General features: G+C 30.2%; 1 protein-coding gene across 2 annotated transcripts in view; it reads left to right on the top strand.

Annotated features, from left to right (window-relative positions):
- The window catches only part of LOC123290911 (RNA pseudouridylate synthase domain-containing protein 2-like), a 730,776-nt gene that overhangs the window by 27,623 nt on the left and 684,101 nt on the right, over positions 1-19,052 (top strand). The window lies entirely within an intron of this gene.

Below are 19,052 nucleotides of genomic sequence, written 5' to 3'. Positions count from 1 at the left end.
GTGTATTGCTTATGGACTGAAAAAGTTCTTCATCGATTGAGCTCGAATTTTTACACCATATACGACCTGCAGGATGAATATTTGTACCTATGTGGAAAACCAATGCAAATAATTTTATAGACAAATACTGATCAACCATTGCCTAAATGTCGTGTTACTAGGTTTTTTTTTTTTTGATGTGAAACATCTATTGCCGCACGTAAAACCGATTTCTGGCGTGACCACGCTATATGATGGTATATATATACAGTCTATATGCAGTAGTGTGTAGATGTGATCAGATCTACAGGCTATGCAGTAGTGTGTAGTGCACAGTAGATCTGTGCACAGTAGATCATGTTATGCAGTAAGTGAGTAGTGTGTAGTTCTTTTCTGCATATTACTTTTACAAAATAATGTCGATGTTTCACATCTGCCAGGCGTCCCGTGACGGCTTACATTTTATTTACAAATAGTAATTCTAATAGTTATTCTCACAAGCAGTATGTAAGGAATGTCTCTTTATTAATCGAAAATCTGAAAAATTTGAAACAATGGTTAGAAAGCTGTATATGTAAAATTGAATTACAATTAATAAATAATATTTACAATTATTAATACATACAATTAATCTTAGAACTATATAGTTAGAGAATAACAATAACAAAGTGTTATAGATTTAAGTTGGATAAATAAAGTAAAACACATATTACGAGACTTAAACGTTAGTGACAAGATGGGGAAGTTAGAAGATTCATGCAAAAGTTTGTGTATTTTGTATAAGAGAGTGGGGTTTTAAAAAAATGAAGCAGAATATAGAAGAAAAAGCATCTTTGAATTTCTACAGAGGGCTGGCACTGGCGCAAATTATATACACTGTACAGAATTTGAATCAAGATGAGAATTAGCTGCATTTGGGTTGGGAAGATGGAGGTATCTAATCAAAAAAGACTTCGTGTGGCAACAGAATTTGTATGATCTGTGAGTATCAAAAGTGCACTTAATTTGAGAATGTGTAGGGCTGGAAGAGTGTTGGAAAGATACCTAACAAAAGATGTAGAATGGGAAAAATTACTTTTAGGCAGATTATTTAGCAATGGCAAAATTTCAAGAAAAGTAATGCAGAAGAGGAGGAACAAAATATAGACATAATTGGTTATAGTGAATTTATATTTATTTTATGATAGCTTTATAATTAATTTAGTTAAGTTTTGAAGAAAACTAAAAGAAAAAAAATCTGTACGTAAAATTGTATTATTGAAAAACCCAAAATGAGTTAATCAAATAAAATTATTAATATTATTATTATGTAAATAGAAATGAATAGCCATATGTGTTGTTAAAACTCAAGAACGGCATTGGCTTTGACGTTCGAACCCCATGCGAGCCAAAAATTTTTATTTCTTAATTAATATTCTACATTTGTTAAAATGGTTTATATAAGAACCTGAAATAAAAATAACATTTATCGGAAATACTTTTTATTTATTTTTCTATTGGGCTGCGAAATGCCAATAATTTTTGACAGAAAGTAGTCAATATTTGACGTATTCAACACTGCAACAAACAAATTTATAATTAACAATTGTTTTTATTTCAAACTTGAAGGTATCTTTTTGTTGGACCATCCTGAAGAAAATTACTTCGATGCCAATAAGTGTAGGTTACACAATGGTCTCTAATTGTAATTGTAAAATAAAATTTTGATAAAATACTCATCTTGACAACTCCATCATCTTTTCATTTTAATTTTAATGCATTTTTTTAAACTAAAATCTTTATTATAAATGTTTTTTTTTCTTTTTTATAAAAATGTTATAAAAAATAAAATAAAACGCAAGAATAATGTTATTAATTATATGACAGCGGATTAATAAATATATGTATTATTTTTTAAATTGAGATAAATAATAAAATTTTTAATGGTTTAATTAATTTTTTATTAACTTAAACCACCACATACACATACAATATACATACATCCAAATATAAAGTGCTATAAGAAAGAAAAAATTTTAATATGAAATTTATATAAGACGAAAAACGCACAACATAGGATATAAAGTTTGCTTGTTCTTCATTTTATTTTTAATATGAAAAAAAAATGGGTATGATGCACTCACACTACTTCAATACATAAGTAGATACTAAAAAAAATTCACCCTAAAGGGTTTAGAGATAGGGATGTTTTCAATCTGCATGATTTTCATACAGTAAGTGTAAGCATGTCAGTTTTCGTCGAATTCAGATATCCCGTTAGGAAGTTCATTTGATCGAAAATAAACTACTAATTGACAAAACTATGGAGAAAATTCCATAATCATATCACTACAATATTTTTGTTACTTTTTGTTTTTGTTTACTTTTAAATCATGCATACGATATTTTAAATTTATTTTATTTAAAAGTAAACAAAAACAAAAAGTAATAATAATAAACAAGTGGATAAACAAAGTAAAAAATTCAATGAGCTGAAAAAATTGCACTCTGTGTCTAGAACTCGAATAGCCTAATTGGTAGGGCGCTTGACATGAATCCAACATGTCCGGGTTCGAGTCCTGGTTCGAGTGTATTTTTTTCAATTCTCTTTAATTAACAATATTTTTGATTTGTTATTTTAATTCTAAGCAACTGCGTTTTTAAAACTGCCGTGTAATCGTAGCATTGTAATCTTGAAAAATATTCGATGTTGAATTTATAAAGCAAATATTTATTTGGAGTATCCCTGAATCTATTTTGATCAGTCTTGACGTGGAGTCTGTACGGTCGTATGTACTTATGTACATTCGTATGTGCTTTTGTTTTAAGAATTTAATAAAAACTTTAAAAATTTACTTTTACTTATGCAAAGAGCGGCACAACAAGTTGCTGTTTTGTATTTACCCCTCAATAACAGAGGAATCGAATTCGGCGGTCTTACTTGAAAGAGACACTTAAAATTTACTTTACTCACCACCGTGCACAAAGTGTGAACTCTTTGCTCAAATGTGCAAAAGGAAGTTGCCGCTTTCCGCCGCTTTCTTGCCGGTAGCAAGTGAAGAAGGTCTCATATCTCATGTTTGTCACATTCTTTACTTTTCTCCCTTGGTGTGTAATATACTATTAACGTATTCTTGAAAATGCTTCCTACCGTTATTCATAATAGTTTTTTAATTTTTGTTCACTTTCTCAAAACTAAAGACCCACAAATAGTCGGTGTACACAATGATTTTCAGATGGTCTCGCTAAAGAGAAAAACACAATTCATTTGGGCAATACGCTAACCAATACTTATCGAAAATTGAGATCACCATGAAGAACTCCCATCACGGTGCACTCAAAAACCGCCAAGGCAACAAATACTGATCTTACCTGTTCAAGGTTTTGGGAATTTTTATCGCCCCCTTCCTATCATTGTACGTTGTAAAAACCACATTTAAGTGTGGCTGGAAGTATAAACCTGGGAAATAATTGCAAACTAACAAAACCAAGAGATGCACGTCCTCAATCGGATAGAGTGCGTAAGGACTGTTTATGTAGATTATCGGAAAACTAGCTTTATATCTGCCCGCTTCGCTGGATCTAAAAGTAAAGATTAATAAAGTCGACTGCGTTATAGCTTTCACGTCCTTGCTCTTACTTATTCCCTTTCCATAACACTCGAAATAATGGAAGGGACTGCTTTACACAGATAAAATATATGTACAGTTTTCAAAAATAAAATAGTCATTAATTCATTGATATGTCAGCAAAGATGGCCATGAATTGTTCTACATTTACCATTTTTACGAAAATCTTTAACTTATGGTTCAAAATGATGCTCATAGATGGTGTAGTAAAATGTCCGATTAAAATTAATTTTTTTTAAATACATCTTTATAAATTATAACTCATGTGTTATTCTGATGTATGAGCTATATTGTTGTAGAGTTTCACTCATATCCATTCGGTAGCTTTTGCGTGAATCTGTAACAAAAAAACAAAAAAATCCTTACGTTTATATTTTTATAATTTATATCGATAGGGATAGATCTTCGTGGTACATAGTAGTTTTTTTCTACTCTAATGAATAACTTTTTTTTCCTTCAATAAACAAAACTGAAAGAGTTTCAGTTTCAGAGTTGCTGTTTCAAATGAGGTTTCTCGGCCGAACTTTAGGTGCAAAATGGATCAGCAAATTATCGCATTACTCCTTTTATTTTATGATTTGTCATGTGCTTCAGAAATTTTTCGCTATAATTACCCCATGAAAAGTCAATTGAAACGGAAAACAAGCATATAGAGGAAAAGTTATCTAATATAGGTCTCGTCGTGACATTAAACCATGAGGGGTCACTGTTGTGCTACTACTCTGCTATAATAATAATACACAACCGATATTAAATAATTTTATGTTGTTAAATCTTATCTTTTTATTATACGCTGTATATATTGCTGGTAATGTTATAAAAGGTATATTTTATAAAGCCCGTTTACAATACACATTGATAGTCCTTTGTGACAAAATTTTGAACGAGCCACCTGAAGTTTAATGGGCGGAACCCTCTACAACCATTTCAGAATTATTGAACTTAAAATGACCATGAAACGAGTTTATAATCAAATTTATGTATAAAAGATGTATAAAAGGTAATATTTAATTTTGAATAAAGGCTAAAATTACAAGCCAAGAAACATAGCATTTTTTATTTATGGCTAATAAATGGCTAAGTTAACCGAAAAAATTCGCAAAAGTCAAAAAATAGGTTTTTTAGTTATTAAAAAAAAAACAGTTGACCTTAAATGGAAACAAATTAAATGGGATAGTTCTACATCTAATAAAAAAACCTATCGGTTGACGTCTGGCAAGCGCTGGTGCCGAGAAAACTTGAAAATGAGCGAAAATAGTCGTTTTTTTTATTTGTTTATAACTTTTTCGATTATAAAGTTGATATTTGTGATGAGTTATGAGTAAAAGGTTCACAAATCTTCAGTTCTTTTTTTAGCAAAAAGACACGTTTTATAAAAACTTTCCTCTTGGTCGATCTATTATGGTAGAGCGGTATTTCGGGACTGAATCTCTCTTTCTAGACTTTTTCCATCATGATATTTTAGCAGCAAGTGAAATTTTTTAAGTTTTGATGCTAAAATCGGGTCTTGGATTAAATAATTGGATTAAAAGTCGGAGACGTTATCTTAAAACACTTGTGATTAGTAATACTGTGCAATCTTTAAAATAAGAAGATTCTTTTAAAGATTACTGACTGTTCAATGGCTATGGAGGCGATGATTTAAAAAAGACAATTTTGAAACAGGTAAATATGTTCGAAAGGATCATATCTAGAAATTATTTTGTGTCTATTAAATCACAAACTTATTAATAGTCAAAGGCGCGACTTTCATTATTTAAAACTATAGAACTGGTAACCTCACCCTTCTCATTGTACACACGACGGCATCCAAAAATTATTACTCAGTTGTTTGATATCTTTTTTTTTGTTTTGAAGCTACGAAGCTGTTTAATTTTATACGCATATTCATGAATTTTGTTTTTTAATGATGATAAATAATCTTGGTTTTTTTTTCTAAGATAGTCTTATTAAATTTTTTGTTCTTTTATATTAATTATATTTTACAAATATAAAAATTCTATAAACTTTCTCTGGTTCTAATATTTTAAATTAAGAACATTCATATTGGACTAGCAGTTAACCCACCCGCTTCGCTGAGTTACTGCAAATTTAAATACCAGGACCATTGCGTTATCAAATTTCAATTTATTTACCGTCACTTATACCCCGCTTATTTCGTTGGTAATGTAAAATACAGTTGTTTTGCTACTCGCTGATAATATAGCTATATTAGTGTTTCCAAATATTTTTTTCATATGATTTTTCACCACCCTAAAAGTTAAATTTTCAAAAATTCTTCCTAGTCAAAATAATTCACATTAAAATTTACATAGTCCTAGTGTCAGAAGTTTTGGCTGTGTGTGTATATAATAACATTTTCACACCCGCTGCACTGGACGTGCAGATATTGTACATAAAGAATTTGAGTGATTGATTTTCGTTTTTTGATAAGTAATATTTATTTTTAATGAACTGAAAATTTGATACTGAAAATATGAATAAGAGAGAACATAGTGTCAATTTTCATTTTATAATATTTAATTTTGTAAGAAAATTTTTTATATTATGTTTCCTCCTTTATTAAAAAAAATTAAGTTTCTACCTTCAATGGTTTTGCCTCGACTTTTTCTGCCGGGTCGAACTTTGAACATATATAGCTTTGTAACCATTGTTTCTAATTTTTCGGACAACAATTAACTATAGATTCAATTTTCGATTTATAAAGAAGCATTCCTAACTAATGCTTGTGAGAACAATAATTAAAATTGTCTTTTGTAAATATTAGAAACCACATGAAGTTAAAAAAATATTTGTTGCTTGACAGTAACAGTTACATGGGTTTGTCCATGTACAAACTTTCATCCCCTTTTCAATTGCTTAGTGGATAAATTTCCAAAAATCCCTTCTTCGTGCACATATACGCCATTTACGGACCGTGAGTGCAAAGTTTTATGCTTCTAGATCCAGCGGTTTTAACTGTGCGTTGATCGATCAGTCAGTTTCCATTTTTATATATACAGATAATATATTATAATTGTAGCTAGATTAATTACAAGTTTTTATTTATACATTTTTCACTTTGATCTGGCAAATTAATTTTTCAATGAATTTATTCTATAAATATGTATTGAAAATCGTGATATTATATTTTAATATTTTATTTTAAGTTTATAAATATTAGCTTTTTCTTTGCAAATTCGCTATCGTGAATTGTATTGTGTTAATCAGTTCATAACTGTTTTGTAGATAGCAAGCTAGGTAAAAAAACTCGTGAGGAGAACAGTTCAAAAACCTAAAGAGCGATTTCAAACAGCTGCATCCCTGCAAAAAATCATCGAACGTGAAACTTCAATAGCTCGTAGGAACACTATCTAGTTTTTAAATCTGTTGCTCAAAAATTTTTACCATCCCTTGCCGCTTAGCATACATAGAGAGTTGAAAGGGTGTATTAAAAAATAAAAATATTATCCCTAAATTTAATATGAAGTTAAGAAGCGTACCAAAATTTTTAAAATTATTTTACAACAAATTTGTTACTCGAGAGATATACTTCCATATTTTCTTGGGCATCCTCCCTTCTTCCATTCTTTGCACATGTCCGAACCACCTGAACCTCTGTGATTTAATGAACTCCACAATATCTTCTCTCTTCAAGATTTCCTAAACGTCTCTGTTGGTTCGGATACGTCATTCTTCTTCGCTCATTCAGATTGACCATATATCCTTAATATGATTTTTCGTTCAAATTTTCTTATTTTCTCCTGGTCTTCTTGTGTTAGGGTCCAACTTCCACTCTCATATGTTATGATGGGTCGAATCAGGGTATAGCAAATGGTCAGTTTGGTCTTGCGTGAAATTAGTTTGTTTTTCAGGAACATTACATTTGCAAAATATCCCTGTTTTCCCTCTACAGCCATGATGCAAAGCATGAATATTCATTCCAAAAATCAATAAATTTCTCTTCCTAGAAAAGTCTAGGAAATCTTCTCAAAAATTTTTGTAAGGTTTTCGAAAACTAAAAAAATGTAATTATTTAAAAAAAAGAAACATTCAAGCATTTGCAGGGTATTTAAACAGTTAAACTCAGTTATTATTTATCTTTAGTACGATTGCGAGATTTTTATAATTATTTTTTATTGAAATTCAAAACCGTACATTTTCGTGCATGATCGTTGTATTATAATTATAAATATCAAAAGTCCGTGGAACTGTAGGGCAAGTTATTAAAAAATGATCTATCTGTACTGTATGGATGAGTATTTATATGACAGTAATAATTTTATTGATTTTTCATAAACATATTATTTATACTTTGTTATGTATGTTATATCAAAATTCATATACAAAATGTTTTTATATGATGAAAAAGAGACATTTTTAAATCCCTGGAGGTTTAATCATCATCATCGAATCACATATCTAAATATACATCACTCATTGTATATGGTGGTGCGGTAATAACATTATACATAATCATATTTTTTTGTTATTATGTATGAAAAAAAAAAACAAAAAAAACAAAACAAAACGAAACAAAACGAAACAAAATATCGCATACGTATGTTTATAAGTAAAACAATTGAACCAATGTAAATCTGTTAAGCTCTTCAGTTTTTCTAAATTGAGGACGTTTTGTAGTTATCAGTCGCAGTTTATAATCGTGGCTTCCTATCTGTATACAATAGTTATAAATCAAAGAAGTTTTTGAATTGCCCTTAGAAAAAACTACTGCGGTCGACTCAGCTGTCCCCTCCAACTACTAATATATTTTTCGAAGTGAATGGGAAGGGGGACATCTAGAACACGATTACTGATTTTGAGGGTACCTGACACACCTGTTTTCTTGCACATTTGAGCATAGCCTTTATTCTATGGTCCAAATGAACCAAAAATAGGTATGTACGGTTGCAAATAGAACGAAAAAATTTCTGTAATAGTATCCCATGTTTGATTGCAAGGGCTAAAAATTTCAGAACCCAACAAACTCGTAATAACAACAATACTCCGGATCTATCAAATTTTCTACTTGTTTTTAAACTTAAGGTACTGCATTGTAAACTTTTTTCCAACTTTACTGCAATGGTTTAAGTGAGTAGAGTGGTCGATTGAGTGAAAGTATCGAAGATGGTCAGTGCCTTAAGGAAATGTAGCCAGAATTTCGAAACGATTCAGGAGCGCTTGGCGAACAATATTGCCCATAGAACCTATAATCATTTGTTCGGTGTTTACCTGTGAATCGAGTTTTTTTGCATGAACTTAGTGATTTTTTCCAGTCAGTGCCCTTAAATGCTGTCTGCAGAAATTTAGACCGAAGCCGTTTGATTTACGGAATTTCAGAAAAAATACTGAGAAATTTAAAATCTTTGCTGTTCTGACGGGATTTTTTATTCTAACAAGATGCGAGAACTTCTATGTATCATGAACCGATAATGACAGAAGTAGGCATTGCAGAAAAAAATATTAAAACGCAAAAATAGCGTTCTTTTCTTTAAATGGCATATCTTGAAAACTAAAAAATATTTCAAGGTCCATCTTCGATAAAATTTTTGAGATACTAAAAAATACATAATTCTTCTAAGCTGAAGCTTTGATAAAACGAATGGATCCCCTTAAAATATTTTTTAGCTTTCAAGAAATGCCATTTTTGCCAATTTATGACAATTTTTGCGTTTTTTTCTTATTTTGTCCCAATAAAAACTTCTGCTATTATAATTTCATCAAACTGGTCCGATTTTGATGATTCTGACATCAATCGATTTGTCTTAACCTTGCGAGTGCTACTGAAGATATGGTACTAATGAAAATTCAATATAAAGACCACCGTACGCCATATTGTTAAAAAGAATCCATGAGTGTTCCTACTTGAAACATTAGAGACCAAACGCGTGGACAGATTGTCATGATTCTGACGTCATTGGATTGGTCTTAACCTTGTGAGTGCTACTGAAGATATGGCAGTAAAGAAAATTCAATGAGACGAACACCAGACGTCATATGATACGTGATAATTAATATCTCCATGATATTAATTTCCTCGCTGAAATTACAAGATTGCGAAATTTTCCGCCTTGTAATCATAACTAAAAAGTGTAAAATAAAAAAAAATAGAAATTTAAAACATAAAAAAACTCGACTGAGTAAAAAATGAACCCATTTTTCAGAAACTTCATAAAAAATAAACTTTAATTAAAAACTGAAAAGAAAAACAAGTCCAACAGTTTACATAGCGACTTTAACAGTCTGGACCCATAAAAGTCTAAACCATCTCAAATCTTCCTAACAAAACGCCCCGACTGTTAAAGTCGCTATGTAAACTGTTGGACTTGTTTTTTCTTTTCAGTTTTTAATTAAAGTTTATTTTTTATGACGTTTCTGAAAAATGGGTTCATTTTTTACTCAGTCGTGTTTTTTTATGTTTTAAATTTTTATTTGTTTTTATTTTCAGTTTTTAATTAAAGTTTATTTTTTATGAAGTTTGGTTCACTTTTTACTCAGTCGCGTTTTTTGATTTTTAAAATTTATATTTTTTTACTAAAATGGTATAAAATTAGCTTTTAAATTAACCCAAAATTTTCGAAAGGTTAGTAACAACTTAAACTGGATTAAATATGATTATTACAATATTCAGTTTTTGATAGATGATAAGCGAATATTATTATCTATTGATAAGGTTATATAATACCGATTTGATCAAATAAAACATAATGTTAATGTATGAATGTGTTTGCTTTTCATTCATTATTATTGTGTGTATAGATAAATGTAATGTTATTATGGATAATATTGTTTATACAGTATGCATCAGTCAAGTTCGTTAACTCTTGAATATCTTAAAAATATTACAGTAACTTTATACATTACAGTCTGCATCAAATGCGGTAGTTTTGATTTTTCGCAGACTTGTTTATGGTGTTATTCCAATGAATAATCCAAATTTGTGACCTCGAGCGCAACCCTGTCAAAAATCGAAAAATCTGTGTAAATTTCGAAATTTGGCGATTATAACCCTAAAAGACTAGTTTTTTTATAAAACCTGTTCAGAACGTTTTTAAAATAGAGTAAATTTGCTACAATATGCAATGCGAGAGGACTCTGTAGACTAAATACTTTCCCAGATAAAGCCTTTCAAAATTTACCGACGTAAATTTATACATCAGAGATAACGTCAAATCCGGTAGTTCTGATTTTTAACAGACTTTATGATGTTGTTTCAATGAAGTTTTATCCAAATTTTTTTATTCCAAAAATAAATAAAAAATCGTGAAAATTTCAGTTTTTTTTTCTTCAGATTTTGGCAATTATAACCCTAAAGGGGGTCGCCCTATTAGCTCAGTTGGTTAAGGCGTTACCAATTCCGTCCGCGGTATGCTTATTAATTAAAATTAATTTAAGCTGTGATGGACTGGTGTAGTCCAAAGTATATACATGAAGGAGTCGCACTTAGCCTTTGAATACAATTGAGTAGCTGATAAATGAAATCAAGACTAGGGAAATTTCTTTCTGTGAACCTTTTTCAAACCACCCCCAAAATGTTCTGCAGATCTTTTTGATCCAAAACTCTCCCAACCACTAAATTTTTTAACGAGTAGTTTTCGAACCAAGGGCTATATAACTATAATGTATATGTAGCTTTGATCATGAATATCAGCTTTGATGGCCTGTTTCTTGAAAACTACCCGTTAAAAAAGCTATGCCTTTGGAAGCTTTTGATCAGAATGATCCAAAGAACATTCTTGGAAAGGTTAGAAAAAGTTTCTTAAGTTAGAACTAACTTTTTACAATGCTAACTATGCTTTTCTACTAAAATAATGAAGAACTTTTGTCATATTCTGTATTTTAAAGAGATAAAAATAGATAATGTTTCACATAGATAAAATTATTTGTAAAATGTAAAATACACTCGTATTAATAGTAATAGTTGGTTTACAGTTGTCATATACAATAACGAATAAGTAACATACAGGGAACCAAACATTACGTCTGTAGGTATTGAAGCTACGAAGCGTTCAATTACTAAAATAGAGGAAAAGATAAGATATTGTCGAGTAGATAACGTTTGTATAACATTTTTCTGCTGGGCAAAATCGATATAACATAATACAAAAAGAAGCGAATACAATTTTCAGCATTTCTTTGTAGCACAGGTTATTTTAATGATTGAATGCTGAGTTTCTGAGATATCGCAATATTTGGATCGATTTTAGTCCGTATCTCAAAACTATTCGGCCAGTCATCGAATGCACACGATTTTTGTACTTTTTGGGTCAAAAATACCTTATATACTGAGTTTTATCGAAATTAGAGATAATTATATAATTCTTGATATTTTGCAATAGAAAGTTACAATGTCAGCTAGTATCATGGGCAAAATTTCATTTTCAAAAAAGTTAGAATTAAATTAAAATCCATACAATTGTGAACAAAAGTGTGGATAAGTGAGCGCTATAATGTGATAGTCTAAAGGAGAAATTACCCAGCAAAGCGAGCGGTTTTGTAACTAGCTGAACTAAAAGGTCATTCATCATTTTATCGTTAAAAAAGCTTGGGATTCTTTTTAAGATTTTTTATAATGACTTTACTTTTACCAATATCTGTCTATAAAATATTTACTATAGTTGAAATTCAGCACCCCACGCTTTTTTACGATGAAATGATTTTTTTGAATTTAAGCAAATTATTTTCTACCTTTTATTTCAGCTAGTTATAAAAACGTGTTTTTAGTTTTTTTAAACTATTTCTTTTTTAAACATTGCCCAGTTTTATTATGAAATAAACACAACTCCATTTAATACCCAATTTATAATACCCATAGATCCTATATGCAATGATATCAATAGAATATACTTTACCAGAGGTATATGATTTGGTTTAGTTTGGGTGTATGGTCTGTGTTGTCGTCTAGTTTCGATAACAACATGAGAATGCTTTTATTCAATACATGTTCAATAAGTAAATATATATTCGATTTCATCGTCTCTCGATATACACTTTACGAACAATAGTCGAAAAGGGTAGTAATATGTGTGTGTAATAGGGTTTGGGTTGGTAGAAATGGTATTCTTATTATTATGTAGATATATTGATAATATTATTATAATAAACACTAATGTTATCTTATTATATACACCATTGTTTTGTGGAATTTGTATGACATGGTTTAATGTGATATTTTAAAAACATTATTTATGAAAAATAAAAAGATTGATATGGTTTTGATGAATATTTTTTTAATATACATTTGAGTAGATATTATTTATACAAGGTGGTTTAGAACTACACAATCCTCGAGTAAAGAGTTTGGTCTGATTATATGACGAATTTTCCGAAAACTCTAGGATGCGACGGGGAACCGTTTACTCTGGGCAACCAGGTATCTCTGAGATCAATTTTGTCACGATATTCGTGTTCAGCGATCTCAAAAACCTCCGTTTAACAAGTTTAAAAGTCATTTTCATCACTATTAACCGAATTGAGAATTTAATATATACGGTCAATTTAAATACAATTATAAAATGCATATTAATTATGCTAATTGCATATTTTTAATTTTTTATAAATTAAATTAGGTCACAAAATTTCCTGACGCTTTAACAAATCGAATGCCGAAAACCGCATTCAAATCAACTTACTGCTCAAATTTTTCGAACTTTGATTATTTTTAGTGCTTCGTCTATACGGCACAACCGTTAGAACTTCCTCGAAACTCCTTTTTTGATGGAAAATATAATTTTTCTTTTTATTTGTATGATCGTAAAGTGTATGCCATTTAATAACTGTCTCAAAAAGCTCGTGTGTCAACGAAGAAAAGTTCTTTTCCAGAGAAACGAACAAGCTTGCCTATCATTATATCGGTTTCCATAAAATGTCGGTTTCATGTATAATAATTTTGTACTCGGCGTTCACAAAGTTTCAGTTATTATTATTCATATGTTTGTATATAATGTGTAGGTAGATACATGTCATACAGAAATCCCAAATGTTGGTACGCCAAAAAAACTTTTTGGGCGCCCATAAGCTAAGTAAAAATGAGTTGAAATCTGAAAATAGAAAATTTTCGATATTTTTACGGATATATAAGGAAATGTAAAATGGTATGTGAAGAATTTGCAGTTCTGAGTACGTACGAGATACAAATTTATCTATCGTGTGTCGCAAAGTGGGGGAAATTGCAAAAATCTAGCCATACATAAAAATCCCCATTTTTATGCTGTACCTATATAAATTAAACTACCTGTTGACTACCCGCTTTACCGGACAATTTTAAATACAAAGATTATTGTGTTATAACCTTCACTTCATTTGCCGTCACTTATCTCTGTTTTGTTCACAATTTCGTTGGTTTTAGTTTTTCAAAACCACTAATTGATACATTATTGTATGACGAATTTTCCAGAAAACGGTTTTTGCCTGATTTGTTTATAAACAAAAACAAAAAGGTAGTTTCAACTTCATGAATATGTAACTTATCACTACTGATGTCAAATATAGTGTTTGTTCATATGAACATGTTTTTAGATTTGACTATGGAAGACAAACTACCTTAAAAATAGAGGTTCTCCTTATTCAACTAACTTTTTATGAATGGAAGGTCATATTTAAAGTAATTTTCAATTTATTGTCATCATATCGATACAGAATCCGTCAAATATTCAGACAGCAAATTTCATCTCCATAAGCCAGATATGTAAAGTTAGCGCAATAGTTGGGAAGTTAGTAGTCTTGATTCAGGCTTGGACAAAAATTGGCAAAGTAAGGCATGGCTTAGTAAATGTGGTTGGACTTAGGCAAGGACTGCAATATAACGATGGATTTCCAAATGCTGTTCCAAGTTCAATTCTACCGCCAAGCTTGACAATCTTTCTTGGGTACACTAATGTGACAGACGGCTCCGTTTATAAATGATCAACGAATAGAATATTAAAAAAAAAACTCATTTGCGACTTTTTTTTCAAACTGTTTTATAAATTAATTAACAATCATAATTAGTTAGTTATATTAAAGTTTTTTATTTTATACCGTTAAGGAATGTAATATCGATTTAATTTGTTGTAATATAATACAGTCAACTCATTCTCTCCAATGCCTTACCTAAGCATCAACCCTGCCAGTGTGCCACCCTTTATCATTATTTCAATGTTACTTCATTGTATTGACTGCACAGTTGCACTTCTGTTATTAAGTTACAAAACTATTGTTTTTACTTTGTAATAAATAAACAATATTCACGGTTCGATGAGACAATCGATAAAAAAGATCTGTTAAGGTAGTTCAGGCATAATTCATTTAATAGAGATGTCATGATATTTCCGTTGTCTCAGTTGCTGTCATTTAAAGAAACATACTAATTCTATATTGCGCAGTTCCCTAGTAAAAAAGTTCGACTAATTTCCTATTCCAACGAATCGGAATGTTCCAGAACTGAATCAAGAAATCAATCTCATTCAAATTGAATCTTCTTCTGTAGTGTATTTTACAGAAGGAAATAACCTTGAAGTGATTGATTGAAATAAGTGATTTGGTAGAGGAATTAATAAATTTTGCTTAAAGTTCTGGATTCTGTTAGGTAATTAACCTACGGCAATATTCTTTTGTACTGATATTAATTTAAATGTATTTTGCGTTAAAATTTGAAAATGTGCGAGAATAGATGACAAGATCTGAAATCAAAATAAAGTCGACTAATAAACAGAAAAGAAATAAGCAATTAAATAATTTTATCTATCTTATTCTTGCAAAACACCTTTTGATATGAAGTCTCTATGGCAATTGCAAGTTATGACGTCACCAAGTATTATTTTTCTTTCTTTCTATTTGCACATTTGAATTTTTCATATTTTCGTAGTTATTTATGTTATCCAAAAATTGACACGATGTTTTGGCTTAATAAAAATCGTTCTATACAAAAAATTTTTTTTGGATAAATTGGGCTTAGAATTGTAATTGGTTTTAGAATTTGTACTCTCTTTTTAACATTTGTTTTTCCACAAATGATAATCACTGACCATGGACCACTTTAACAGTTCTGTATTATCAAGAATCTATCATCCGTATGTAATAATTTCAAAGAAATCAAACATATAAATTGGAGAGGCATTAGTATATGTCTGCAATTCTAGTCTTTCTCAATACTTCAAATCAAATAGATTCACATAACAAACAAAAAATTAAAGGAATATCGAGAAAATAAACTCACTCATAACTAAAACTCACTCAAGTATTGTTGTTAACTTCATGGACTTATTTACAAATATCTTTACAATAAACAGTCATTATATTGTTTCGTTAAAACATTATTGGTATTTTGTACAATAGTTACAAACTAAACAATTTAATATCAACACTAAAAAGTATTGGATTTATTTTATATATTGGCGTATCTGTAAATAAACTAGTAACTATAGCATATTTAAAGAGCAAATTTTAGTATTTGTCGGTGCCGATCCATGGAAAATTATTACATTTACGATTTGAAAGTGGATATTTTGAAAACTGTAATTTTTTAAATTTTGAACATGCTTATATCCCACCAAGTCGAGTGCGAAGCAAACACTGCCGTACCATCCTTTACTGGAACCATTTCGCCGCATTTTATTCCCCTATTTGAGAATATCTGGATAAGACCAGAACGCAGAAATTTCGTCATCCAGTAAGCTATAATCACATACTAAAAATCCAAAATATCAAGTCTGTAGGTCATTTAGTTCGGAAGTTAAGCGAAAGCAAAGTTTCGCATTTATGACACTCACTCACTCACTCATGATCATCAGAATAGAACTAGTACTTCCCATAAACTCAGAGAGTTGAAATTTGGTACAGAGTTAGGGTTTAATGGCCACATAAAGGGAAAACTATAAAAACTAGGATAATCGAAGATCTGGAGTACCTGGTGACCCTGAAAAAAATAAATCAATATGCCCATGTTTCTACAAAAAGAAGTGAAATCCCACCAAAAACATTCTGTAAAATACTAGCCAAGTCTCGATGGAGCTCCTTGTTTATCTCTAAAAAAGTAATGAAATCTAGACAAAGTCGTACCAAGTCTAAGGTTCCTTACTGCGATTTCTTTATTATTATAGTTAATGTTGTGTGACTCGAAAAAATAAATGAAAAAATAAAGATAATATAATGTAGTTACAGTTATTGTTATTTTTGAAGTCGGTGTCAGTCAAGTTAATGTATCATACTGTTCTGCCACAGCTGTTTCATTGGCTGACAACGACTCCAAAAATAACAATAATTTTAACTACATCAGTAACTAACTGCAAAATTGGATAAATAATCCATGTTGATTTTCCTTTTGAACTTTCGCTAAAGAAAAGGGAAGTAAAATCTCCAAATAAAAAACTACTCCATTTGCTCTTACCTTCCTTAATAAATGCCTGCACCAGCCAGTAATAATCCGATGTATGAATTCGCCTCTAAGTTTTGTGACAAGCTTTAATAAAAAGTTTTTACTGGATTTGGATACACTAGCGTTAAGTCGACACTGTACTAACCGTAAATAGGGAACGAATGAATATAATAAATTTTAGTATTACTTAAAATACACTTATTGATACCATTAACCAAACATACGACTTTATACTTGGTGTGTTATTTAATTTAATAAACTTAAACTGCATGTGTATGAGTTTATTTCACTTACTGTGTTCGCACATTATTAATTATTAGTATTTTATAAAGTTAGGAACACACCATGTGTTCTTCTTCTAGACTTATTAGATTTCTATTTAGCTATACATATACGGTTGCACATAAAGACTGAATTCTGAATACTTTAATTGAATAATCTTATCACGAACATGTAAATATTTTCAATTTAAAGGGTTTCTTAATAAAACAAAGATTTTAAAGTTGAATAAAAAACCAATGTTTGAGAAATAATCAAACATCGTTGTTAGTTGAAAACTTCGGGATATTATAAACATGAATACATCGATTTAAAAAGGAAAAATTACTAGAAAAAACTTATAAAACATCATAATTTAATCTAAAAACTAAACCTTAAATAAAATAAATTTCCGGAAAAGCAATTTACGCAGGTCAAATTGGTCCAGTTCGTTGAAAGGATTATTGAGAAAAGATAGAAAAAAGGATTTTGGAGTGTTTTTAATACACAGGTTCGAATTGTAGTATGCCTAGTTTTGCGGGCGAGAGCTTCGGACGGATTCGCAGATGAAATTTCGAAATTGTCCGAAGATGAAGAAATTGTGTGAAGTGCATTGATCGACCAGAGTGAGACAGCCTACGTACGTACAGGGCGGATATATGACCTTATAAAGTCAATGTTCCAGACGTTCATTTAACTTTATTCCTCATGTTGAGTAATGGGTATTACCCGGCAAAACATGGCGCACAATAATTCAAATTCCTTGAAGAGTTATTCCCAGGAATTCAGGTTGAATCTTCGTATGATTAATTTAGATTTTTTACTTGTTGAAATAGTTTTCAAACGTGGGTAATCGGAACCGGAGAAAGCTCGAAATTAGTTTCGATTGCTAAGAAGAACATTAGCTGTGTCGTCAACAAAGAGGGTAATTTCGAAAGGTCGATCCTTCGGGATGTCAATAATGTAATACAAAAAGATGCGGGGTCCTAGCAAGTAACTTGGCGGTATATCAGCCTTGACACAATATTGGTATTATCAATCAATTAGATAAATATGAAATTATGAATTTCAGGAAGTAGGTAGGTAATTTTTTCGAAACGAAGTTTTTGTTACTATGTAACAACTAACTCAAATGTGTAAATCTTAATATTTATAATGTCTATGATAAATTACTAACAAAATGTGACTGATATCAAAAAAGAAAAACGATAAAGATCTCCATCATGATACACCCTATCCTGTAATCCTTTTTTGCGAGGTTAAACTTAAATATTTAGATCGTTATTATTAAAGACCAAATTGAAGAGTGAAGGATTGTTAAAAATAAAGAAGCGATTTCATCTTTTCTTAAACTGACACACCAAGTAAGAGAATTAAATTTATCGTACCATTTATACACGAAGGGCAAAGCGACGCCAATCGAATCAGCTTTGCAAATGTTCAATAAAATTAGATACATTTGTACTTCTGTAATTGATTTTAAAATAAAATTTAAAATAGCTTACTTTGGGTATGAGTGATGTTGCTTTACTTTAAACAAAAACACAATACCAGTTACTAAGTTTAATTTGTCTTTTAAATTATTATTTATTTCTTAAGTTTGGTGTTTTCATTTAAAATTATTACATTTAACACTTTTGTAATGTCAATAGACGTATACTCAATGTCAGAAAAAATGCTCGTTTTAAAACATTCTAAGTGTTACTATTATAACATAACATATGATGAGTACGCTTAGAATGTTTTAACTGTGGCATTTTTCCTGACAGTGAGTATACATACTACATATATACACACCTACGAACAAGCATAACAAACCGTGGTGGATTTTACCTTTAGATACCAAAATCATAAGTTTATGGTTAGAGATATTT

Source organism: Chrysoperla carnea, chromosome 1 (genome assembly GCF_905475395.1).
Source record: "Chrysoperla carnea chromosome 1, inChrCarn1.1, whole genome shotgun sequence".
NCBI lineage: Eukaryota > Metazoa > Arthropoda > Insecta > Neuroptera > Chrysopidae > Chrysoperla > Chrysoperla carnea.
This window is presented reverse-complemented; position numbering and strand designations above follow the sequence as displayed.